At 37.2% G+C, this 27937-nt stretch overlaps 1 pseudogene; it reads right to left on the bottom strand.

Annotated features, from left to right (window-relative positions):
* Nucleotides 1-27937, bottom strand: part of LOC109108871 — a 40337-nt pseudogene that overhangs the window by 7789 nt on the left and 4611 nt on the right.

Raw genomic sequence — 27937 nt, 5'->3', positions numbered from 1 at the left:
CAACAAAAATATTAGAAGAGTTTTCAACATTGATTATAAAAAGAAATGTTTCTGATCAGAATGATTTCTGAAGGATCATGTGACACTGAATACTGGAGTAATGATGCTGAAAATTCAGCTTACTCAGTTATTTTGCATCATAATAATTTCACAATATTTTTTATTTTTTTTTACTGTATTTTTAATCAAATAAATGCAGCCTTGGTGAGCATGAGACACTTTAAAAAAAAACTTATAATTTCTTTCTGGCCCCAAAAGTTTGAATGGTAGCAGTTCATGGATCATTCTGCAAACATGCCGTGTTGTGCAAATCCCGTTCTGGGGTTTATTGCAAGATCATTTTGATCTGTCCCATTAGGATACTTTAGATTGGCAGTGCACATAAAAATGGAGAGGCAGAGGTGAAGGCAGAGAAGAAACTCAAGCACGCAGTCAGTTAGGCGGAGTGTGCAAAACCTGCCAAGATCGTATTTGGCTGGATGGCTGCCGTTTATTCTCCTATTGTTCGGGGACTGAATGTGGCTGCACAGAAGCTTTCAGCATAATTCGACTCAACAGCACAGTGAATCGCACGGCTTCCTGCTCAGACAGGCCTATTAACCACATCATCTGTGCTAAAACGCATACTTAATAAAGCCTCCAAAACACATCATCTCAGCAGACTGCGGGGGCAAGGCCACTATTACAAAACTCACCAAAACCTTCACAATCAAATCAAATTCAAAAAAAAATACGAAATAATACAGTTCTGAAAGTTTAGCATGAGTTTTTACTGTGAAGTAAAACTACAATTATTAAAAACAGCTTTGTTAATAAAACTCAGTAAAATGAAATATAATTATATATTAGATAAGAAACAAACTTAATGAAAATTAGAAATTTGCCTTGGCATCTAATTGAAATAAATTGAAGTTGGGTTGACCTGAAACAGTAATAAAAAGAAATCAAATAAATTGAAGTAGAAATATTCCACTAGTAATGTTAGTAAAATAAAATATTAATAGCAATATAAAAAAAACTACTTAAAATGACAATTTTATTGAAAATTAAAATGACTACTTAAAATATAAAATAAAAGTTAACTGAAAATATCAATACACTTTTTATTAATATTTTAATTATCATTTATTTAATATTTTCTGTATAGAACTATATTACTATATTACTATATAAATAATACTAAAATAACACTAATAATACTGTAATAATGACTTTAATAACTTCTAAAAAAAAAAAATATCCTATAAAATATTTTAAAACGTAAAAAGGAGCATATTTTTGGTTTGGTTTTGATGAAGGGGTACTTGAACCTTACAAATGGGTCTATGCAAGACAAAAAAGGTTGGGAGCAAAGCAGAGCAAAGTGAAGTATTGTAAGGCAAAGTATAGAAGATTATGGTCTGACAAACTAAAATGGCAATAAATATTTATAAAGAGATACAAGTGATGTTGTGAGAATTGAGAATCCAGTATGTACCTTGCCAGCACCCTTTGAATGAGTTGCCGCTCTTCCTCGACATAGCCAGGCCAGTCCCTCCGCACATGTCTGTAGAAATCATCCTTTAGAGTAAAGCTGTGGTCTTTGGGATTGAGTTTAGCCACCTGAAAGGAAGCATACAGAACAATAGAATTATTCTCCTAATGAGAAACTGCCCTCCATTCACAAACGCGCTCAAGTAAACAATATTTCAAGAGTGACTTGAACCATCAAGCATTACTGGAGTCAGCATCTTTTTGAAGAAATATGACACTTTAGAATGTTTTATGAGAGAGGGAAATAATGTACGATAGGCCTTTTAAGGACATTCTTAAATACATCCAGAAGTCAATAATTCAATTCAGACCATGTAAATGTAAAACAGAAAGCATGAATGTACTCCAGCACATAACGTTCAGTAGAGCACTTTACAAATGGGATATGAACCCAGCACAACCCTCCATCTGTCAAATCACGATCCATTCTCCAAATATCATTACGGCAGAAGACTAATTGCTAGTGCTAGCACCGCAACCTCCCCTTGTTGACTGTGCAGGAACTCCTGAATATAAACACAGCAGGAAACATTCAGCAAATAAACCTACTGACAAAATCAGCCAGAACCATCTCGTCTGCCCAAATGCAATAGAGAAGCAGCTCTGGACATAAACTATATTATCTGGACAGGCTGAGTACTGAACTGTGTTTTCTAGAGCTGATGGGAGAGATAAAAAAAAAAAAAAAAAAAAATAACCTTGGCACTGGTACAGAATGAAACGCTGACTGAGAGTTTTAATCAACAACATATGATACAGGGCTCCAGACTATGACTAGAACGGTCACAAAAGTGACAAAAAATGTGCAACAATTTAAACTCCATGAGCAACAGTCGGGAAAGCTTTGTGTGCATTAATACATAGTTTAGTCAGTTATCATCTTGGAGGGCCTTATATCTTCAGACAGCCCGCAAGTGTATGATGCATGCAAAAACAACAGCGAGTCATGATGCTGATTCACACACAAATGACTCTTACTAACATCAACTTCTTATTTATACAGACAAAACAAAAAAAACAAAAAAAACAACTTGTAACTAACTAATAACTAAGTAATATAAGATAATATAATATAATGAAATATAATATAATATAATATAATATATTTTTTAAAAGTTTGATGTCAGTAAGATTTTCTTTTATTATTCATATTTTTATTTAGCAAGGATGCATTAAATTATATACACATATACACACATACATATATACATATACACACATATACACACACACACACACACACACACACACACACACACACATATATATAATGTATTTACAATACTACTGTTTTTACTGTATTTTTCACCGAATAAATGCAGTCTTGAACTTCTTTTAAAAACTCTCATAAGATTCCAGCTGAGGTTTGGAAACAATTTTCCATTTATGTAAATTATAAATATTTTTTGTTGTGCATTTGCGCTGTAGCATGCTGTGCACTTGTGTTTTACCTCATCCAGCACGGCGTTTAAGTCGGCCTTGTCCTTGGGGCTGGCTTTCTCCCTCTCCAGCCAGAGCAGTAGTTCTGGCTTGCTGTAGGGCTTTAAGGCCAGAACATGAATGACACGTTCTCAAAAGCCTCCTGTCCACCAACAATCTTGTACCACCCCTCCTTTTGCTGCTGTGTGAATGTCTATTAGTGTTGTCAAAGCTGGTCGGCAGGCCCTGTTTCTTCTTAATCTTCACACATTTACCTGAGGAGAGAGAAAAAAAAAAAAAAGAAAGAAAATACCATAAGTGTCACTAATGATTTCTATGACTTAGTCTGTAAAACAAAAGCATTCACCTTACATTATTTTAACATATTTAAATGTCTTCAAAACAAGCTCAGAATCTGTTAAGTGACATACAACGGGCTGAAAGATTATTGCCTAACTCGACTGCCTTTTCAGCACTGAAAATAAACCGAGAGCTCTGCAAATAGCACAGAACTTCTGGGGCCACTCAAATCCCCAAGCTCTCGTTACGCAAAACAAAACCGAGCCGCCCTGAGGTGAAATTAGACACACACATAACAGAGAAGGGGTGAGCGCTGGGGCCGTAACAAATGACAGTCACACATACAGTAGTGTAAACAGCAAGCGCTGGACCACTTTAGGAAATACAGCTTTGAGTAAACATGACGGCCCCCACAGCACTCGTATGACCCATTCTCCGGATATGCACTCTGAATTTGGCATGAACCGAGTGGGATGGAGAGTGTGAAAGAGCTGGCGGTAAACGTTGCTCTCTCCTGTGCAAATATCTAAGCCGTGGAAACGAAAGCACCTCAAATAGAGCCGTTTTTTCTGTTTTCCATCTTCCCACCAGTGTGCTATTTCACCTGGAGCCAGCAGGACACAGGAGTGCTAATAGATATCAAGCATGCCTAATCTCATTAGAAGTTTAAGCTGTACTTTGAAGGTTGCAATAGGACAAAGTGAAGCATAAGCTGTTCATACAACGAGTGCTACGCTCCTGTGCTCATCCAGTTTTACATAACATTCATGCTTCCATTTAGACTGCTTTAGGGCTTTGTTATTGCTGCAAAAACACACTACGCTGTTGTCTTGCGAGTTAAATTCAAATGGATTGGGTGAAATCAAATTATTCAGTCATTTGAAGCAATCTTCACATTAACTCTCAAGGAAAGTTCATCCAAAAATGAACTGTCTGTTATCATTTTTTCACCCTCATATGACATACGGTCTTCTGTGGAACACAAAAAAATTTTACCGCCCTCATGTTATTCCAAACCTGTATGACTGACTTTTTTCTGTGGAAGACAAAAAAAAAAACGATATTCTGAAGAACGTTGGTGGCCAAACGGTTTTGGTGACCATTGACATTTCTCAAAATATCTTCTTTTGTCAGAAGAGAAAGTTACGAGAACAATATGAGAGTGAGAAAATGGTGACAGAATTTTTAATTTTGGGTGATTATCTCTGAATAACCTTCCTGCTGTATTCAGGTCAGTTTCGACCTGGCAGAGTACATAAAAATGTATGGGCAAAAATGTTTATGAAAATACACATTATGTAATTTTATTGTTATTATTATTATTTTGGTGACATGATTTTCAAATATTTTTTTTAAGAGAAGGCCTCATAAAAGCATCATATCTGTCTATCAAGCAATCCACATATGGCTTGTGCACTATATATATATATATACAGTAAAGTCTTCTAAAGCAGTGAAAGCTTTGTGTGAGAAACAGACACAAATTTAAAGTCGCTGTTCACTGGAAACCTTCCTCCAATCAGCACTTAACTCAAAAATGACTGCTAAAATTGAAGTCAGTGGGTTGATTTGAGAAAAAGAAAAAAGAAAAAGAATCATTCAGGCTGGTTTTGTAATACAGATCAATTAATTCACTGAAGGGATCTGACTCAATAGAATGATTCATTCAAGAATCGTTCTTAAATTAAACAAGCCAATTTTCTCATACAAAGCTATCATATAAGACTCTAAAAATAGCAGACGAGTCATATAAGCACTTTTATGGTAATTTATGCCATTTTCAGACCCCATTTATTCTAACAGTATGGAAAAAAAACAAGTGACCCGTACATTATTAAGAAGTTCCTCAGAAACTTTGACTTGTGTAATTTAGAATGACATAACTGTCAATAAATGACACATTTAGAAACCCATATAGTTTGCCTCAACAACAGGGGTCAGTTTTCCTTTCTCACAAATGTCTCTGTTGCAAGTTGGCGCACTTTATTATACTTAAAAGAGCTGTCTTCATATTTCAACAGCTACGTTAACTTCATAATATACTGCAATAACCGCAGAACTGCGAGAACAATGATCCCATTTATGAGGAATGTTTGACTATTACACAGTCCAACACACTGGCAAACAAGAGTGACAAAAAAAACACAACAGTACTGAATTCCTCTTGACGCCTAAACATGTCGCGCTTTGCAAAAAGTGCTGAATTAGACACTCTCTTTCTCCAAAAGCATTCAAGACACATTACTGTATTTTGGGGTAATAATACTGTATGAACTGTAGACAGATGTCATAAGACTCAAACATCAAACATTTCATCAAATCTAGTCTTACAGGCAATCTCATCAAATCAAATTCCAAAATCAAATTGTTTAACCCTACAAAGCTCAGTAATCACTCGTTTAAGCATGTCTGCATGCTCAAAAATAGTACAACTTACATGACTGTGCTTGAAGTAAAGCCTACACTGTATAGTTTATCAGTATATTTTAATATATTTGTAAACACAATGAGTGGTTGATGGAGATATTGCTGTTATTTGGCATTGTTACTTTTTTTTTAGTTTTTCTATTTTGCCGATAAGTGTTGGAAGAGGGACTTTTATTTTGACAGTGCCGAGAACCCAGCAAGCTCCTATTCTTCATCTTTCTTAGTCAAACTTTACTTCCTTTTTATTTTTATTTTTTACTTTTATTTGTGAAAAAGATACTATAATTGGATGTCCCAAAAATGTCCCAATTTGCCTAAAGTTTATTTAACGGAGTTATTTTTTTCTTATCAAGTTGATTTCTAATTGATTCATTTCCAAATAATTTATTTAAATATAATGAATATAGTGCTGTCAAACGATTAATCGCATCCAAAATATGTTTTTGTTTACATAATATATATGTGTGTACTGTGTATATTTATTTATTCATGCATGTATATATTTATGTTTATACTTTAAATATATTTATAATTAAATTATACGAATATAAATTAATACATGTAAATATTTTATAAATACAAACTGTATGTGTATGTATTTAATACAAAATACACAAAACAAAAAAATACACAAACAAAAACAAAAATACTCTAAATAAAAACCATTAATAAGCAATAAATCCACTAAATAAAAAAAATGAACATATACTAAATATATAATATATATATAATACAATTATTTCTGTAAATATATAACTTTAGATTAAATAGTATGATATCATAAGTCTACACATTGGTTTTACATCAGCAAGTGGCCACCTTACTATGTTTAGATTAAATAGTATGATATCATAAGTCTACACATTGGTTTTACATCAGCAAGTGGCCACCTGCTCACTAAGATATCAGCACCAACCATCCAAAAATCCATCAGTTGACCACTAATGACGACTGCACTCATCTTGATCACTAAATGAATGAGAACCAAAATCATCAAACAGTAAGTACATGCACTTCTGCTTGCCCCTTACCAGTGTACAAAGTTAGAGCAACCTTAAAATACCTCTGCTCTTTATCATTAAACGTCCACTGAAATACCTGCCATACATTTCAAAGCCTCTGCCAACTATGAGAACTATGAGGGCAAAGCAGTATTTAGAAGCGCCTACATGATAAGTGTACCATTAGTTCACCACAGAAATACAGTGTGCCGCCACAAGAGGTTTCTCTGCTCGACTACAGAGATGGGAAAAAAGTTGGAGGCTGTTTTATTTTCGTTTCAGCCAAACAAATGTATCTGCCAGGCACTAAATTGTGCAAGGACATGGCTCCGTTTCTACCGCCATATGGTTAAAAATACGCATGGAGACAGTATTACTTTTTTTTTTTCTGTGACTGAATAAAAAGCCAAAGCAAATACTATAAACTCACCCAAACACACCTATTATATGAAATCTGAATGGTGCAACATCAAATCATCCCACTTTAGTCCTCCTATAATGTCCGTCTCTAAATTATACCCCTTAGCAAGCACCGCAGCCCAAATGTGTTTACATTACAAGGCAAATTGAGACATACTGACGAAAAAAATAAATAAAAAAAGGATACTGCAGAGCTTGGTCTGGAAGGGAACTATTTGCTTTCCTCAGTGTAAGCGATTCAGAGATTTTAATTGCCCAGAATCAAACAGACCTTATTTTCTCTAACCACTCAAGTGCTATCTTTCAGCTTTCTTAGACACGAGAGGCCAGTGCGACGCGTGTCCTTCTCTCTAGTCGTCGCTTGGGGAATTGCAGTTTGCTTCAGAGAGAGACCCCATGTATAATTCAGTATTTCTGCAGATGAAAACCTAATTGATCCCCAGCCATGATAATTAAAATCCTGGGCTAAACTTCATCCACCCAGCATGAGACTTGTTAGCGCATACTTCTGGCAATCAGGTCTGTGGCTTTGTGCCTGTGTCATCTGCACATAAATGCTTGAGAAAGAGGGACTGGGGGAGGGAAATGCATCTTTACACGGCTCATAATCATCCCTTGATCAAAACATCCTGGTTTATCCACCATTATTAACAGGATATGATACTAGCAGGCTAACATATTACTTGCTTTTGGAAGAAATGAATGTGTTATTTGATATAAGACATGTTTTAATGAGAGCTAATTGCGTCTTTGCATATGGAGTTGATCCTTTGTGTGCATGAGCTGGATTCTTACTTGGACGTGTGGATCCAGGTTTGATCTCGATGGCTGAGCGACTCCAGATGTCCTTTTCCACTTGAGACATGCGCTCGCGGGTCATCTGGTAAGAATCGTCGGTGGCACACACCGTGATTTTGTCCTGAATACTGCCCTGACTTTCCAGATGCTCCCTGCCATCTCTAAGAAAAACAGGAAATACAAAGTGAGTTAAATGATCATGCTGGAAAATATACACATGTGGATTTGTTGAAATTCCAGGGAATGAATTTACAGTCTTGAAAGCAAGTTAGAATTTTTGGAAATTACAAACAATTAAGTGACGTGTCACCATAAGGCATCATTTTTAAGGGTGTTTTTGAATTTATATCTGCATTGAGACATAGTTGTAGAGCTTGTTTAAAGAAAATAAAAATTATATAAAATATGTAATAAATATATTTGTAATTAAAATAATTTCTATTTGAATGGTTTACTTAGAAATACATAAACATTATTTTATACATTATATATTTTACTAAATACATACGCATTGAAAAAATAACATTATATAAGTTTGCATATATTAAACACACTAATTGTTCATATGTTTGGGGTCATTAAGATTTTTATGTATGTATGCATGTATTGTATTTATTTATTTAGATGCTTCTTAAAAGTAAGTCTTCACCATACTCACCAAGGCAGAATTTATTTGATCTAAATAAATAAGTAAAAGTTCCAACAGTAACATTGTGAAAATTATTAAAATTAAAAATGTGTTCTGTTTAAAAAAATAATAATAATAATAAAAAGCTTTATTTTTGTAGTACAAATCAACATACAGACAGACAGATAGATAGATAGAAAAAGTGTATTCTAATTTATGAATTTTGTGTGAAAAATGTTTAAATGGGTCATATGATGCGATTTCAATTTTTCCTTTCTCTTTGGAGGGTTACAAGCTCTTGGAGCATGAACAAGATCTGTAAAGTTGTAAAGACTAAAGTCTCAAACCCAAAGAGATATTCTTTATAAAAGTTTAGACTTGTCCATGCCCTCCTAAAATGCCTTGTTTAAACACACCCCCACACATCTACGTCACTATGTGGGAAGATCTGCATAACACCGCCCAAATGGTCACTCAAAGATAGGCGTAACTTTTATTCTCGCTGTAGTATTGTTGTTGCTGCCGCTGCCATGTTGTGGAGATGCTGTGTGTTTTGTTGTGAAAGCTACTTTGTTTGGCCTTCCACAAGAGGACTATATCCACTTCGTCATCCCTAGAGCTGATCCATTCTAGTCACTGAGGAAATACATCAACTTTGCGCTGTGGATCGCCGGATCAGCTTTCACTGTGGACAAAGTAGAGTCCAGCCAGGGGTTGTCACATGTGGTTGGTGCAAGCCCGACGGCCGCTCCTTTGTCGAATCCGCTGGCTGTTCCTCACTCTCCCTGTGTGACACTGTGTGATGCATTTTATGGAGGACCATTTCCTGAACCTGCAGTTCAGCATAGCTTACAATGGGTCTGTGTTCAAAGGCTGTTCTATAAAGTGAGGCAGTTCCAACTTTGGAAGGACAGTCTGGCGCTTCTGATTCACAGCCTGTAAGTACATTTTTTATATTTAAAGAATTTGCCAATGATGATTCAAACGTGAGTTTTGAGCAGTGTAGAGTAGCGCTTGTTGTTTGTCGTTTCTCCGATCACAAATGCAGAAATGGTTTTATGTTTACGCGGAGCGATACGTCATTATAATCAGTAATTATGTGCCCACTGGATGCAACAAATGCCTCATTTGTAATGGGTTTTATTGTTTTTTTCTCATCGTGCTGGGAGATGGCATCACAGTATGTTAAGTGGCGTAACATTTCCGTCACACACTTGAGGCATTCAGCCAATCACAACGCACTGGATAGCTGGGCCATCAGCGCACACCTCAATTTTTCAGAGCGTTGGGCTTTGTAAAAATCGATGCGTTTCAGAAAGGCGGGGCATAGAGGAGCAACAATAATGTACATTATATAGAAAATAATGTGTTTTTTTTTTTACCTTAACCACATAACACATTGTATTACACCAAATACACAACATAATGTTCCTTTTAGCAACGTCATATGACCCCTTTAAAAGAACACAATGTGAATAAAAGGCTACATCTAAATTAGTGTAAACATCACTGCAGAAATTTCCTTGAAAGCTCTGAGAATCAGCCTGCTATGTACAGACTGACATGTTTAACGCCTCTCTCCCCATTGCTAAGTGTTACAGCTGCTCCTTTGTCCACAAAGCAGCCGGAAAGTCAGTGACTAATTTATGACTAATGGCCTTAACCGGTTTTTGTGGAGTTGCTTTGCATCCTCTTTCCCACAAACCTATCTAATGCTATTCTTCAGCGAGACAAGCGGAGTATTGTCAGACTACAAGTCTCCTTTGAGCTGGAAAGAGAACAGATCAGTGCCACCCCGATCAAGAGACAGCAACTTCACAACTGACCGTGACGCTAAATACTGTAATGGAACTTGGGTTCAAAGGTCAAAGTAAATGTTGAGCATAACAAACAACAACCTACGCTCAACACACTGATTTAACATTCAAGACATAATAACTAATACAAGTTATTATTTAGTAATTTCAGTAATACTCATTAAAATCATTTTTCAGAAGAATTATATTTATGGTGCTTCCACATTCATTCAAATAACATTAAACAAATAAATATTAACAAAAGGACAGAAGCTTGTCAGAATTTTGTGGTAAGTCTGAACTGTCTTTCATTGTATGTGGTCTAAAATAACAGGATGTCATGTTTATACAATTTTAATAATAATATTTTTTTTTTCAAAGTTTTCAATTATATATATATATATATATATATATATATATATATATATATATATATATATATATATATATATATATATATATATTATATATATATTATATATATATATATTTATATTTATTTATTTATTTATTTAAAAACAAATAACCTTATTTAATTATTATTAATTCTACTACTAAAAATCAATATTACCCAGAAACATACTGGTGAATACAGTCGAAGCTGGCCTGAGGTTTGTCTTTACTGTCACTGGACAGGTAGAAGGAGAAGACACGGAATGCATCAGGAGAATCCGAGGAAGCAGGAATCTTGATATACTGTAATGTGAAAAAAAAAATAGACTTGTGTCAATAAGGTCTAATTTCAATCTAAATATACACTTCTAAATACATAACTGCCCACTATAAATGCACACACGCAAACAGTGCAATTATGAGATCGGATGTTTGTTTATACCCTCATGCTTCAGATCTATTAAATGGCTATTTTAAGCAATGGAAATACTCTTGTATAACAAAAAAAAAAAAAAAAAAATGCACAGCAAAAAAATTTTGTCTCTCCAAAACACTCCTCAGTTTGTCTGTAAAACTCTAAGCAGCATGTCCTGATAAAGCAACTAAGTTATTACTTCCCTAGAAAAGGTACTTGCTGTACCAAAACCTGTCTCATGATGGAACGTTTTGTACTCGCCTATTTCTGAAAAAATAAAAATAAAAATCACATTTGCTAATTATATGAGTTTAATGTGGGTTTGTAGGAAGCATGCTATTGCACAACACACTGAGGCTAAATGTACAAGACTTTCAGGCTTCTTGTAGTAAAAACATCTTCGTTTGTCATTCATATATATGTTTTTATGCCTTGTGAGCATAAACATCATCCCCATGGTAAAATTTTCTAATTGTTAGGGATAGAAGAGGTTTTGAAAAGTTGTTGGAATGTCTTGAAAGCATCAGTTTGAATAGGTTTGATAACTACATAAAAATATTTTTCATCCTATGCCGACATTTTCCAGCAAAAGTGGTTATGAATTAACTATTTAAATAACTGTAGAGTTTCCAGCTGTTTATTTAAAAATGTTAATAATTTTTAATATTTTCCACTATAATAATTCCAGTCTAATAATAATTATTATTATTATAATAATAATAACATAATAATTTAAATCTGATATAATAATAATTCCAATCCCTATAGTATTTTTTTCCCCTAATGTAAAGAGCATCTGATAAAACAGAAACATATAATTTCTGACACCTCACAAAACATGTAGCTAAAAATAAAAGGTAGCATTTTTTACCAGTGAAAATGTTGGCACGTTAAATATAAATATCAACTCCAAAAGCTTCTTATTATATTAAAATAATATACGCACATAATTAAAGTGCTTAAAAAAAACTGACAACTTCATTCGAGACAGTTGTTCACATGTTCTTGTTTTGTAATATTTGTGATCCCTATGGGAGCTTTTTGGAGGCATGAATAAGCAAGTGGGCCAAAGGAACCTTTCCCTTTTCAGAGTACAAGCAAACTTTTGCTCTGCAATAATGTGCAAAAGCAAAAGCAATGGACAATGAAAATGAAATGGCAAAAAAAAAAAAAAAGACCACCTACTGAAACTATTGTCTATTTATCTTTGTTGTATTATTAATTATAATGGGGGTAAGTATTTTCTTTTATCCATAAAAGTAAGGTAGAACCACTTCAGTGCTATACAACTTTTCAGCTAGATGAACAGCAAAATCACACTTTGATGGGTTCTGACTGATTCATGCCAGATCGACTGCAGCTCTGAGTTTGTGTTCCGAGGCAACGCAATGGTAACTGAGTCAGTCACGTAGTTCTCACAGTCATCTGAGGGCGATCAAAACAACTGCTGCCCTGAACAAGTAATATCGACAGCATGACCTCACTACCTGTTCAAAGTCCTGTGAAAAGGAATCAATAAGATTGCTGGACAGCTCTGCATGCACAAAGCCAAAAAAGCAGTGCTTCAAGACTCTGCCAAACACATGGTGAGGGAGCGCTGCGAGTCTGAGAGCCATAAGTAGAATCAACCCTGCGGCACTCTCAACTCTCCTTCATGCAGTGGCTCTTATAATATATAACTTCATGCGAGCTATTTCTGATATTAAAAGACAAGCTATATTCTTCAGGGGAGGCCTAGAAACCTACTTTCACTAATACAGAAAGGCAATCCAAAATACAAACTCATTAAGCAACAGGTATTGCGGTGTCATTAAAAACAGCTTTTCCTTTCAAACAGCCTCCAGCTGAAAATGATGGATGTTTTAGTTGAGGCAGTGTCCTAGATTTGAGGAAAATGGATAGGTAGAGTCCGCATAATTTAAATACTTTATTTTTGTTCGGGAGACACGAGTCTGTCATTTGTGCTTGAGCGTGTCCAAAAGTGAGGTGGAAAATGGCAATGACCATGTACACAAAAAGTCACGTTAACAAATCGTTTAAAACGGTTTTCAGGTGTGTGGTTTTCCATCAGTAATATGACAGGGAATAACACGGCACCTTTAATTCCCTCCGTCAAATAGAGCCATGGGGTATTTTCAAATATGTAGGGTTATGCTGTGTGAGCATGTTTGGTTAAAGACTGGTTTAAAGAATGCATCATTTATCCTAGGGCAGGAAAGCGCTCAAAAGCGTAGTGCAACCTTTGTCCACAGAAAATGAATAATATTCCCAGCAGTGACTAAAGAAACTAACTAAACAACTGCTTGAATCTAAATGTTCCTCTACAGAAGGGGTTTTCAAACTCAGACAAGTTAAAACAAAACACAACCAAACCAAAAAGCAAAGCAAAAACAAAAACAAAAACAAAACAAAACAAAACAAAACAAAACAAAACAAAACAAAACAAAAACAAAACAAAAAACAAAAAAACAAAACAAAACAAAACAAAAAAACAAAAAAACAAAAAAAAAACATAAAAATAAAATAAAATGCCTTTTTCACAAGAACCAAATTATGCTAATTATAGTATGGGTCTTAATACATGAAGATATACAGTTGCCTTTATATTTTAGAAAGAGAGTCGCTCAAAAAGAGATCATTATATTTAGAGGTCCCTGGCATCAAAGAAAGTTTAACTGTGTTTATGAACATAAAGGTTAATCATTTGATCTTTCTGGAAACTGCATATTTCATATTTCAATGTTTTAGAAAACACAAACACTAACCTCTTCATTTTTAGAAGCACACTGGACTCATTTCAGCTGTGTTTAATGAAGCGCATAAATACCCTAGCAAGCAATTTACCATCCTACAGATCTATAAACAGCACGTACAGTCACGGCAGAAAAGGGTTTTGGCTGTCAAAAATGCCCGGTCACACAATACAACCATAAGCACTGTCAGCCACATGGAGCCAATAAAAAGCTCCCAGTCTCACAAACACACATTCAGCTTCACAACCCCCACAGAACGAACCCTGCCCCCATCATTATCTGTTAGTTTTCCATGCGACAAAACAAGCGCTCACGAGCAGTCACAACATACTAGCAAACAGTAGCCTGCTACGACGATGGACACTCTTGGGGGATGAATTGGGGAAAACGCTGGTAATGACCTAGATATGTCCTCGGCTTCAAAAACCAAGGCAGTACGACATGATCAGACTAATGCAACTTTTCCTGTGACAAAAAGCATCATGGTCAGCCAACAGCTAGTCCTGGGACTACAGCTGCTGCTGGAAGCCACTGCCAAAAGTGCTAGTCTTCTTCGCCCAAATTCAACAAGTCATTTCAAGGAGGTCCCAGATGTAGGTCATGGCAATGCTGCAAAGGAATGAATAATCATTTGCGTTCCAAATGGCCACACCGACCGAACAAAAGCCAGTCACCTCCGAGGCATCACCAGAGCCATGGATTTACAGTCTTTACCCCCCTTAAAGTACCCTTTTCTCAAAGCATCACATCCCCCATCCCTTTCCCTCCAGTAGACAAGCGCTGCACCCCCCCCCCACAATCCCCTCCACGTGGTACATTCACTTGTCGACCCCTGGCTCAACCACCATGCAAACTTCATATTCTGATTCTAATCAATGTCATGCAGGTCAGTTCATTCTGGGGGCTGCCCTCTTTTTCCATTCCCGGTTTCCTCCTCGATCTTCATAACCATATGTCATTTACCCCTTTGGTTCCCAGCTTATGTCTCCAGGGAGAATGTGGTTTTTCATGGCGGCAGGATCACACTTAGGCCACTTAGATCAGAGTAAGAGAGATTTAAGGGCTATAAGCAATAGGGATGGGAATCAACAGAGGCAATTATTATTGTGATATGAAACATTTTTCTGTAGTATTGTGACAACATTGCAATTTATAATGTTAACAAATCCTCCAAGGTGTACAAATTGGGATCCTAAATTGGTCTATTTTTGTTGCACAATAGCGTACAAAATAACGCGACAGTTTGACCTAAAACTCTGATTTTTATTTATATTTTTAGCATTTTCTCCTTTTATTATGATAGGACAGATTGGAACTGACAGGAAGGGAAGTGGAAGAGAGATTTGGATCAGGAAAGGTCCTTGAGTAGAGATTCGAACTTGAGACGCCCGTAGCACAACATCGCTGTATGTCGGCTATCGGCAATGACCAACTAAATGTATATATAAATAAAAAGATAAAACAGATAGCAATAATGTGACAGGTGAACAGTGCTTATGAATGAGCAGCATAATGGCAGTGTAGACATGTTATTATGTAAACAGCTTCTTTGATTCTAACTGCGAGTTTAATTGAAAGTTTGTTGCATCCCAGTGCGCAACTGGTTTAGGTGTATTGAAATAACACACATATTTAGCCTTCTGTAACAGGTGCTTCAAGATCAGATATATGCGAGAACGAGCTTTCTTCACACTGAGAGAGAGAGAGAGAGAGACAGAGAGAGATACGGAAGCGCTGATTCATTAGCGCTGTTTGTGAAATGACAAAAATTGATCTGAATTTCCTAGATTACATGTAAAATTATGTGCATTATTTACCAGCAATCTCAAGCTGAAATTCAAACTCTGGTAAAAGATCGAAACTTAAAAGTGTCTCGGTACAATATCGTCATGTAAAATATTGCGATACTAAGCCATAACGATTTTCCCCCACCCCTATTAAGAAAAAGATACTCTATAGTAAAATGAAAAGTAGGGAAATTCACATATGGGAAAATGTGAACTTGTTGGTGTTCACATCTCAATCCAAGATTTGAAAGAGTAAAATATAAAGGCTTTACGCAAAGTTCATTATCTATGTTGCAAAGTTGACTGTTAATTCATTTGCCTTTTGCTCCTTTCTGTGTTTATTCCTCCAGTGAAAGCCAACGCCCAACTTGGCAGGTGAGACTTTATCAGCTTTTAGATCAGTACATTAGGTAGTATACCACTAAGGTTAAAATGCAAATATAGACTGCTTCAAGGGTTGCTACTGAAACGTTATCTTTCTCCCTGAGCTGTGTGCATTTATGATGATTGTGATTCAAGCTCTGTGTCATTCACCTTGTTTTCTCACAGTGGGTCTCATTCACTAACCATACATAAAATCTTTTGGGCATATGTTACAGCGCAGAAATCAAAGATTAATTCATAAGTGTTTTTAAAAAAAATTACTTAAATATTACATTTTGACCCCACACTTTTAGTTTGGGTGGTGAACAACCAAAGTATACTGATACCATCAAATACAAAATAATTACGCAATTATTAGTGAATGAGACCCAGTGTTCTTACAATCAGTAAGCAGTTCAGTAAAGTAACTATGCCCAGCAACAGTACTGTTGTTCAAACATTCTCCATTGTCAATAACATTACCACATACACAGCCGGGTTTCATCCATGTCATAACCTCCAAATGGCATCAGATTGACAGGATTCCTAAATAAGCCACAAGGGAGCAGAAAGCCCATTCTCTGCAGCCCATCTTCTGCCACATCTGCCGCACGATGCCATATGTGTTTGGAGATGTCAAATACTTTCAGTCTGGTGTAAGGTGTGAACTGGGCTGGAACAGAACGACTTAGCAGGGGCCATGGCCAATGGGGACCAGACAAAGGCTGTGCTTTGTAGCAACCGTGGAAAAAACAACCCTGTTTCTTTCTAAGAAAATTATAATGTTTTTATGAGGTGGTGAGATGCACTGCACCCCAGATTTAAAATACTCGAAACATTCTGCCCATGAGATTTTATGACTTTAAACGCTTGTGTTTTGTTCCTACAACGCGTGCATCTGTTTGGAAAGAAGAGACTCTGGCGTGTTGTTTCAGGTGGTGTTTTCTATTCCCTTTCTTAAGCCGTGTTGGGTCAGTGTACGTAAGAGATGAAACAGAACATCTCGTCCTCACACTTGGCATTATTTTTTCAAGCCAAGACCTGAAACTGACAACCGCCAAGTAAACAATAACCTCTGCCAGCTGACTTATTGTTTAACCATCCCTATGTGTCAGAAAAGACGGAAAGTTTCTAGCCATGCAAAATCGTGCAGCTTTTATCTCTGCTACAGCAATTATAGTTCTAGCAATGACTCTTTGACTTTGACCAGTCACGTAATGAGCACCTTCCACTTCAGAGCTTAGTTTTCTTTGGCCTGGTTAAATTAGTTCTGCTGGTTCCATCTACTCTACAGTCAGCCTTCATCGCGATCATCGCTATTGTTCTCTTCATGCAGCACGCTCATCTACGGCTCCTGTGAGGTGCTCGTCTTTTGTTTGCCGCCACATGCGATGGCACGGAGTTCGGCCTATTTTATTCATAAGCAGCAGGAACGTGTGGCCTGTTGGAAGGGGAAGGGGGAAGGGTGGGGATTGGGGCATCCCTGCCCAGGACTGACAAACGGGACTACATGACCCCCTGATCCGAAACGGACAGAGCCAGTCGTCCGAAAAAACAAAAACAAAAAGAGGGGTGGGGGAGAGGGATGAAAGAAAAACAGAGAGAGAGTGACAGGAGAGGAGAGAGATACAGCTTGAGATTACAGTGCTAATAGTAACTACATAAAGGGCAAGATGAAAAATGGAGGAATTATGGGAACTGTGAATTATGAACTGGGCGAATGTTCCTCTCAAATCCACACTCACAATATCTAACCATTCAAATGTTCGGGGTCAGTCTTATGCTCACCAAGGCAGCATTTATTTTTATTTATATATTTACACCATAAAAATAAAATAAAAATATAAGAAGCCATTACTCCAGTCTTCAGTGTCACACAATCCTTCAGAAATCATTCTAATGTAATAATGTCCTGCTTAAGAAACATTAAAGATTATGAATAAACAAGTTCAAAAGAACAACATTTATTTCAAGTAGAAATCTTTTGTAACATTATAAATTCCTTACTGTCACTTTTGACAAAGAGATAGTTGACCCAAAAATGAAAATTATGTCATTGATTACTCACCTTCATGTCATTCCATTGCCAGAAGACCTTCATTTATCTTCAGAACACAAATTAATATTTATTTTGATGAAATCAGAGAGCTTTCTGACTCTGCATAGACAGCAACTCAACTGACAAGTTCATGGCCCAGAAAGGTAGTAAAGACATCATTAAAAAAGTCCATGTGACATCAGTGGTTCAACCGTAATGTTAAATTTAAAGAATGTAAAGAAATTGTTGAATAACATTGTTATTTTTTGTTTTCTTTGTTCACAAAAAGTATTCTCGTAGCTTCATAAAATTACCGTCGAACCGCTGATGTCACATGGACTATTTTAACAATGTCCTTACTACCTTTCTGGGTCTTGAACGTATCAGTTGAGTTGTTGTCTATGCAGAGTCAGAAAGCTCTCTGATTTCATCAAAAATATCTTAATTTGTGTTCCGTAGATGAACAAAGGTCTTACAAGTTTGGAAGGACATGAGCGTGAGCAATTAATGACAGAATTACATTTTTTGCATGAACTATCCCTTTAAAGAATCTTTGCTGAAGAAAAGTCTAAAATTCTTACAGAGCCCAAACACAGGTAGTGTACTATAAATCAGACAGTGTTTGAGGCAACATGGGTAACTTCTGGATTTCTTGCCCTCTTATTTCACTCTCACAGTTTCATTGGCTGTTCCTCCTCGCCGCTCTCTCACTAGTCAGGACAGTATGTACACCTGACATGTGGTCGGCCAGATTTCAAACCAATAAACATAAGCATGTCACAAGTGTGCAAATATGCTACGAGTTAGCAAACCAGGCTTTTTTTGTTGCAGACTAGTCCCAAATTTAAAACATGAAAGGTTGACGAGTCTTGTAGTGTGCGCTTGACTCTAGAGATGAAATAATAATAGTGCTAACAAGTGGCATTTAAGAGGAAACACAGAATGCATGCTGCCTTATTGGAAACCCTGTCATAATTCTCAAAAAATCTGGGCTTCTCATTCACACCATTTGTGATATGATCGACGAGTGTGCGATGAGTCACGGATTGTAAATGCAGTGCATGAGTCCGCCTCTGTCTTTCACATTAAATCACTCTGTCGTGGTATCGGGCTGAAGTCCGTTACATTTAAATGGGGAAGAATCAGAGGGGGTGGATGTGGATGTGGATGTCTGTTGATGCATGGGGGTTGGTTTAAGAATAAAGGGGGTTGGCGATGAGAAGTTGTGGAGCTGAAAGATGGGTGGTGGAGGGGGTTGTGGTGGCTGCTTCATCCCCTGAGGAACTGCCTTGGATGCCAAGCAAAATCTGTCTCTCTCTCCTCTCTAGCACCTGAGGGCTAATCTGTCAAGCTCAGTAAGCACTGGGCGACCTGACTCCATAACCATCCCTGTGCGTGTGTGTGTTTGTGTGTGTGTCAGTAATGGGGGAGGAGAGCACCCCACATGCTACTTTCATATGCACCCCATTCACAAAGCAGCCAGAAGCCATCCTCCACTCGCCTATCAGTTACTATAGTGACGAGTCTGCGCAAATTAAGTAGAGGCAGGTCTATGGGGGCGTCCACAGCCTCGCTGGCCTCTGAGATTACAATAGTGGAACAGTTCTCTACGTTTTGATTGGTTGATGCCGCACATTTCAAAAATTCATACATAACGCCAGCTTTGAAAGGCTCAAGGCAGTCTTCTTAAAGCACACACACACAAGTCATTTCTTCAAATAATGTTTACAAAAGCAGGTTCTTGAAGCATCTTCCTGCCTCAGTGTAAAAATGACAACTGTGAGAAAGTTTAAAATGGTACATTAACTAACATTAACAAGACAATTGCTACAGTATTTTAATCACTGTTAACATTAATAAAAAGTAAAAAATAAAAATAAAAAAAAAAACATTAACATTAATTAAAATGCTGTTCATCCTTAGCTGATGTTAGCTCAGGTCCATTAAATAAATAATATCAAAATATAAAACAATAAATGTTAAAAAAAAAAATAAAAAATAAAAAAAAAAATTTTCATATAAATTTCATATATTGAGTTACAATAATCAGATACGGAGTTGTATAGCATATAATTGTGCGATATTGAGTTACAATAATCAGATACGGAGTTGCAGTTATGAGAAAAAAAAAAGAGGTTGCAATTGAGGTGAATAGTCACAACTGTAAGAAATAAAGCTGCAATTATAAAATATTTTTTGCTCTAAGGCTTCCTTATGTTCTTCTTTTCTAAGCTTGTCATACAAAGGGCTTCATTCAAAGCTTTAGAATAAAAACTGGTCAAAACAACATGTTCATAAAATGCAGAATGTTTTCAAGCCAGTGTTTATTTACAAGACCGTTGCTCACTTCCCCGAGCAGTCACACTCTAGTCTTCCGGATGGCCATGACAGACAAGTGACATGAACAAAAACAAACCTGAAAGAGGTTTCCGTTTCTAAATACATCCACGTGACGGCTAGACGTGGCCATGAATGCTCTTCAAATAAGATTTAAACAACCCATGTGACGAAAAACTACTATAAACTATTAGCAGTGCATCCTGCTGGGCCGAGCCAAAGCCCCCTGCTGCAGGGACGGAATCAATGGATCTACTCATGTGACTGAAAAATGCCATAACCCATCCCCATCAACAACAAGACAGGAACACAGAGAAGCTTAAAGAAAAAAGAACATTTAAAATGAAAGAAGACAATATTGTGATGTTTTAAGCATCAAATAAGGAGTGTGTTATGGATTCAAAGAAAGATGCTACACAGACAAAGTCAGGGAGGTACGGCCTGTTAACAGGCAATACACACAGAGCCACAGAGCTTTCAGAAGTTGGTCCAGGCACGTCAAAACTGTGAGCGTGCCCTGTGTGTGTTTGTGCATGAAAGGCCCGAAGTGTCTGTGATCTTCCCTTGCGATTCTTGGCTCCACTCAGCCATTTAAAAGCTGTGAGATGTGCAGTACAACATTTTTGGAAGAGTTTCATAGACACACCACACGCTTTCCACATTAATCACATTTTATCTTCACAGGAAGATACTTTTGAAACCAAAAATGCTTTACTTAGGGATCTTGGTATGCACAAAAATGAACCAACACTGAGCACTCAATGGGAAGAATGCTAAAATCAGGACCTATGTTTGCATAAAACTACTGTTTTTGCATTATGAAACCATTTTTGTCCCCATGACAAATGAAGTTTCATTTGAATATTTGCATATTTCTGACAGGTAATGCAGGTCATTTTGCCAGGCTCTTGTTAAACCTGAACCTGTCACAAAAGCATCAAGATTTATAACATTTATGATTTGTTCCTCATATTTTTGTTTGTACAACATAAAGGGATTCAACTTCAAAGCACAAATGAAGACATTTTTAATGAAACCTAACAAACGCATAATCATACTTTAATGCGTGAGAACAAACCTGACTGGTTCTTGTAGAAGATCAAACGTGCTTGCGTGATGTGAAAATACTCCTCATTGGTTCTCTAATATTGATCAATATAAAGAGATTGTGCCATCATATATAATGATAGTGTTTCTTCAAAAGACATTCGGATTCATTTGGATTATGTGCTTGGACTTTTTAAAAAGTCAAAGTTTTGTTGGAATGGACTTTTAATGGGGACACAGAAATCTCTCAGGTTAAAAATGTCTTTATTTGTGTTTCAAAGATTAATCAAATTCTTACGGATTTGGAACGCTGAGTTTTGTAAGGTTGCAACATAGGCTCATTGGAAATATATGCCTCTGCATTTCGGCAAACCTCAAAAAACATACCTATGCATACGAATCGCTGCAGTTTCCAGTTGAAATGAGGCAGTAAAACTCAGATAACTTATTCCTTTTCACACAAAGTATGATTTGCAGGTCCATAGTTTTGATTAATAAAGCCTGATTTTCACGTTTACTTGAGAATATTATGTTATGAATTCAAAACAATTAAAGGGGTCATCCGATGCCCATTTTCCACAAGCTGATATGATTCTTTAGGGTCTTAATGAAAAGTCTGTAACATAGTTTGGATAAAATTTCTCATTGGTAGTATAAAAAAATCTTTTTTACCCTGTCGAAAACAGCTCTTTTCAGAGCAAGCCATTTTGTAGCATTTTCCTTTAAATGTTAATGAGCTCTGCTGACCCCGCCCCTCTCTTCCGAGCCGCTCTGAGGGACTGTTTACTTTAGCCGAATTCATCTTGAAACTTGGTAATTAGCACATTATCAGGAAAGGCGATTTGCAAAGATTCATTAAAAAAACCTTATACTCCTTCTGTTGGTGAAGCTGGATCACGAATGATTCGCGCGAACATAGAAACATATAAACAAAACAACATCGCATTCCCTTCAAAAACAAACATAATCCACTGCATCTTCAGCAGCTCAGATGTCGGGAGTAAATGACGACTGCTATTTTTATTATTATATACAACAACAGAACACCTCAATCGCTTAGGAGTCATTCTTGTCTACATCTGCTCCGGCGGTGAAACAATAGCGGACTGATGACATCTCACTCAGGGCGGGTCTAATGTAAGACGGCAGTCCAGTCTGTGCTGAAACGCTACTGTCAATCAAACTATCGTGGGATCGGCTCGATTTGATGAAAGGGTAAAGATTTTAGTAGATTTAAAAAAACACTGGGTTGATTTTTATCATTATAGGGTGGTTGTGTACACACAATGCCAACACACATTTCAGTTCAAACTACTTGTAAAAGGACAAGTAGCATCGGATGAGCCCTTTTTAACATGCTTCGAGATTTGACAACTGATACTTTTGAATGTGTCGTCACATATCCAGCTTCATATGCATGAGTTTTCTAATTCAGTAAGTTTGCTTGGTGGCTCACACGATACAGTGTTGCATTTGAGTGGTGAAGAGCTATGGTACGAACCTCGTGAATCTACAGTTCAACAAAAATGCTAAAATCTGTATAAGGAAGTTAAAATAGCACGCCTACATCAACAAATTCATCACTGGATGTTTCAATTTGAAACTGCCGCGAAACATCAAGGTACGTAATTACGGTGTTGCAGAAACATATTTAGAGGCACATATTTCGAATGAGCCTGGGTTGCAAGATATATATTGCAGTAAGTAACCAGCCAACTGGCGACCAACTCCTTTTATGCACTTGCCAAAACTACTTTTTACATTTGGCACTGAGAAAGTTTTGGGCCCTGGCTAAGAGGGAAAAAAGAAAAAGAAAAAGAAAAAAGACATTAAAAGAAGATCCTCCCTGCTTTTGCAAAGACCTTGTCAAAGATGGCCTGGCAAGAGCATGCAGAAAACAGCAAACAGCTCTGCCAGTCAAAACACTGGGCCCCCCACGGGTCCCTGTGCACGTTGGCGAGCACGTCACATCTGGATGAAAGAATCGGCGTGTGCCCTTTCATTCACACGTGGGACAGCTCCCCCCACATCGCCTCTGCTGCAAGAGACTCTCTGCGTTCTATGCTCATTCCTCTTATTGTCATTCTAATTAGCTTTCATGAAGGAAAAAAAGCCAAGCTCCCACACACACACACACAGGCCCTGCCTTGGACAAGCACAGAAACTAAAAGACACACAAACAGAAATGACCACACATACAAAATTCACATGTCCCAAGCCAAATTTTAGTATAGGGGTGCTCCCTCGTCCTTGGATCCAGTGAGTAAGCTACAGTATACCAGGTCCCTGAGGTCCCTGTGAATACATACTAATGTACTCTAATACACACTCTGTGAGACACCATCACACTCTCACGCACACACACTCATCGGAGGTACAAGATGCAGAACTGGTGAATCCCAGTGAGAGAAAATAAAGGATCAGGTTGAGACAATCACAGAGATGATGAGAGGGACAGACGGGTGGGGGAAGCTAAACCTTCACACACACTTACCATGAGAACAGAGAGAAATGTTTTACCCCCACCTCCTAACACAAACTAAGGGGCCGTTTACATGACAACGTTTTCAGGCAAAAACGGCAAAGTTTTAATGCATTTTGACTGTTCGTTTACCCGATAATGGCATTTTGGGGACTGAAAACATATTTTTGAAAACAGGTTTCAAAGTGCAGGTTTTTGAAAATGACATTGTTATCATTTCCGTGTAAACACACAATAAAAAAATCTTTGAAAACAATGACGTCATGCTCATGCGTAGTTAGGTATGTAGACATGTGCAGTACGTGTTGATTTTAAAGGCAAGCACGAACAAACATACACAACAATGGCGGAGTATATGGTACTGTTTTTGCTGCTCAAGGGTTTGCTAACGCTTCTTCAGCAGAGAGTGGATTTACTTCACAAATATTACAACCAACAGCGGAGGCACATCATAAACATCATATAATCGTCACTTCCCTACAGGTTCTGTTTACTAACAAGGTGACAGCGGCAATTATTGGCCTGGCATACGTAATACAGCATTTTTGGCCGTTTTCGTGGATATGTGTAAACGCAATTCGTTTTGAAAACGTTGTCGTGTATACATGAAACTTTTTAAAAACGCAAGAGAAAAACTTTTCCGTTTTTGACTACACCGATGTCGCGTAAATACACACAAACACACACACTCAGTAAGCCTTTAAGGAACGCATAAATACATGCTGCTGTTGGACCATCTGCTCCTAGTCGTAAACAAGTGTTTTTTTTAGTTAAACAGTCAATAATGTCACACTTTTTGTCTAGATCTATTATGTTATTCAAAAATACATTAAAATTTCAACGCATTTTAAAACTATTATGAACATGTTTTCGATTTCTGAATTTAAATGAATTTTGATATAACTGGTATAACTAAAAAAAATAGGAATATCCCAAACAAAGACTAACTAACGTACTCACATGACAATTTTATAAATATCTTGTTTTGACATTGTTAGTTCTGGCTTTTAAATGCATCAAATTAAATATGGTGTCACCCTGAATATGGTCTATTTAATATGCAAGAAAAATGATTTCTTATTTGATAGATACAGTGCTTGACATTTTAAGATTAAGGACAACATAATTTTATACATGCATTGTTATCAATAGGGAAACTGAGACATAGCCATAAGTGAGGGAGCATGTTAAATAGAGAACATTTTATTTTGTAGAACCAAGTAGAAGTTGAAATGGCAAAGTTTTCCAAAAATATATCATAACAACATGAAAACAAAAACCACATTTAAGAACTTGGCAAATGTGTTTTTAACTAGATTTTCAAAAGCTTTCTCTTTTTCATCACAGACATCCATCATTCTCAGACAGACTAATTTGTCACTGACCCATAAAAGAATTATGAAAATTGTGCAATGCAACATGCAATGCACCATTCTGCATAATAATATGCTCTCATAATTTAATATGCTATCTCACTTATGACCATGTTTTAGTTTCTTGATTAATATAAGATCATAAAAATGTATGTATTATACAACAATAGGGGGAAAAAAAATAAGATATAGCTTGTCAAACTGTAGGACACTGCCGTTATTCCTTCATGTGTTACTCTGTGAGAACCGTTTCTGTTTATTGAGACAGACATCTATATTTGTAGTCTCTGGATAACTAATTTTGTGCAGCAAAAATCCAATTACCAAAGAAAATGAGGCTGTATGATGTGAAATCCCAGTCTTTGAGAATCCGAACTGAACCCGAACATCCCTAGTGACGCCATCAAAGGCATTCAGATTCCATAAATCCTCCAGAAATGGGGATCAATCCCTTCAATATGAAAGGCATTTTACTACTCCAAAAACATCTTTTCTTCTGTTATTTCTCACCAGTTGCATCATCCTCCTCAACAGATGGAGAGAATAGAGCAAACTGAAGCTCCCCATCTGTAAAAAGCCAATGATGGCTAAATTATTTGTTAACTGCCACATGAGCGTGCATTATCAAGGCACTGTCAGTTGGACAGCCTACCAAAAATTGAAAATTCTGTCATCATTTTACTCACCCTCATGTCATTCAAAATCTGTACACATTTCTTTCTTCTGTGGAACACAAAAGATATTTTGAGGAATACCAAACAATTTCAGGTCTAGAGAAGTCAATCAGACCCAAAACTCAAAATAATTCAAAATTATTTTATATTCCACAGCAGTAAGAAAGTGATACAGAGTTTGGAGCGACATGAGAAGTAAATGATGAAGTATTTTTTTGGGTGTACTATCTCTTCAAGTTAGTGGAAAATGGCAGCTGACAATCCTCAGCAGGGCACTTCCTGACTTTTCCACATTGCACCTCAAAGATCTGGAGACAAGCCAGGACAAGGTTTATGGGAATTCCCTGGTATGGGGGAGCCCCCCTGCAGGTGGAAGAAAATTGCCTGGCTAAGTAGGACCAGAAATGGGAACGTGTATCTCCCGAGTGCTGTTCAAAGATATCCATCCATTGTAAAACTAAGATACCCCATATTATATCAAACCTGAGTGAAGTGAAAGCATCCCGAGGTTATGGCTAATAGAATGAATGATAACGTGGTTTCAGTAGCGTGGACTTAACATCACTCCCTACACCCAGCTGTAATAGCTTAATTTGTCACCCTGACACACATGCAAACACACGTGCGCACACACACACTCGGCTCAAACATCTCATTAATGCCCAGCAGCCCATTATCTGAGGAGGAGGGGATGAACGCTTAAATTCAGTGCAGACAATTTGAATATGTAATGGACTAAAGATATATTCACTAAATCTAATTCGACAATTAGAACACATTCCAGTTTTACACACTTGACACAACTACACTACTCAAATTTTTAAAAGGAGAGAAACTTCATTAGATCAGATATTGCTTGACTACATGTGACAGCATTTTGCATGCTATATATGAGGAATTTGTGGGGGTCGAACGATGCTTTAGGAGACACGGCGGCCACGGTTATCCCCCTCCTTGTCGCAGGTCTTTCATGTCTGCACTGAGACAACAGGCATAGAGACACAAGAGGCTCCCTTGGGTTAACCAACACCCCCACCTCTTCCCAGAGCTCTTGAGAAAGCCATTCCAGTCGTCAGTCTGACCCAGTAACCTGGTGAGCAGCTCGGGGGTGTTGAGTAGCCTCTCCCGGGCTTCCGACCGCTAGCACAGTCTACTGTTTGTGTCCAGAGCAAGTCCCTTTCCTGTCCCACTTCTGGATATGTTTTAGACGGGGCTGATTGTGGCAAGCAGGCGCTGATGGGAAGGTGCTAATCCGGTTAGACACAGGCATCTTTCTTTACAGTCGTTTCACTGGAATGCACCCCCTACCAAAAATCCACCTAGGTCGTACAGTGTGACTGCACGCCACTGCCAATTTTACTAGCTGTAAATAACAATACTCTCATAAAACCCAAACCACTGGCCTGCAAATGTTACGAAACCCAGGAATCGCAACCAAATGATGACATTTTCCTTATTTACGACTCATAATTGTGCTTATGAACATGCATGCTGCTATAATTATATAAATGCTCCTGGGCAGGCCCTAAGGGTGGCGTCACTGCAGGATAAAGTTCCTTCTCCATTTCAGGCGATGGTTTAGGAGCTCATGAAATATTGAGGGAGTACGCAGGCGGCTGAGGGGTGCCGTGAGTTTTTTGCTGCACAACTCGACAATCAGGTCTAATTAAGGAAAAACACATTCATCTTACCCCCTGGTTCCCCTTGAAGCAAATTGCCGGCTGATTTGGTAAGGACCCCTGGGGACAGAAGAAAAAAAGGTAGTAGAGGTTGGTTAGCATCTACTATTATTATATAAAGGATTATAAACCAAAGATGAAATCTTGAAAATGAATGATCTCCAGCTAAATTTCTAGGCTGGAACCCTCATAATGCATTTAGGTCCTTTATGACCCGAAACACATAAATCATTTTTAATTTTTTTAGTATGAGAACCAAACTGCACCACGACTA

This window comes from Cyprinus carpio, chromosome B18 (genome assembly GCF_018340385.1).
Source record: "Cyprinus carpio isolate SPL01 chromosome B18, ASM1834038v1, whole genome shotgun sequence".
NCBI lineage: Eukaryota > Metazoa > Chordata > Actinopteri > Cypriniformes > Cyprinidae > Cyprinus > Cyprinus carpio.
The sequence above is the reverse complement of the archived record's forward strand: the minus strand, read 5'-3'. Positions and strand labels throughout refer to the sequence as shown.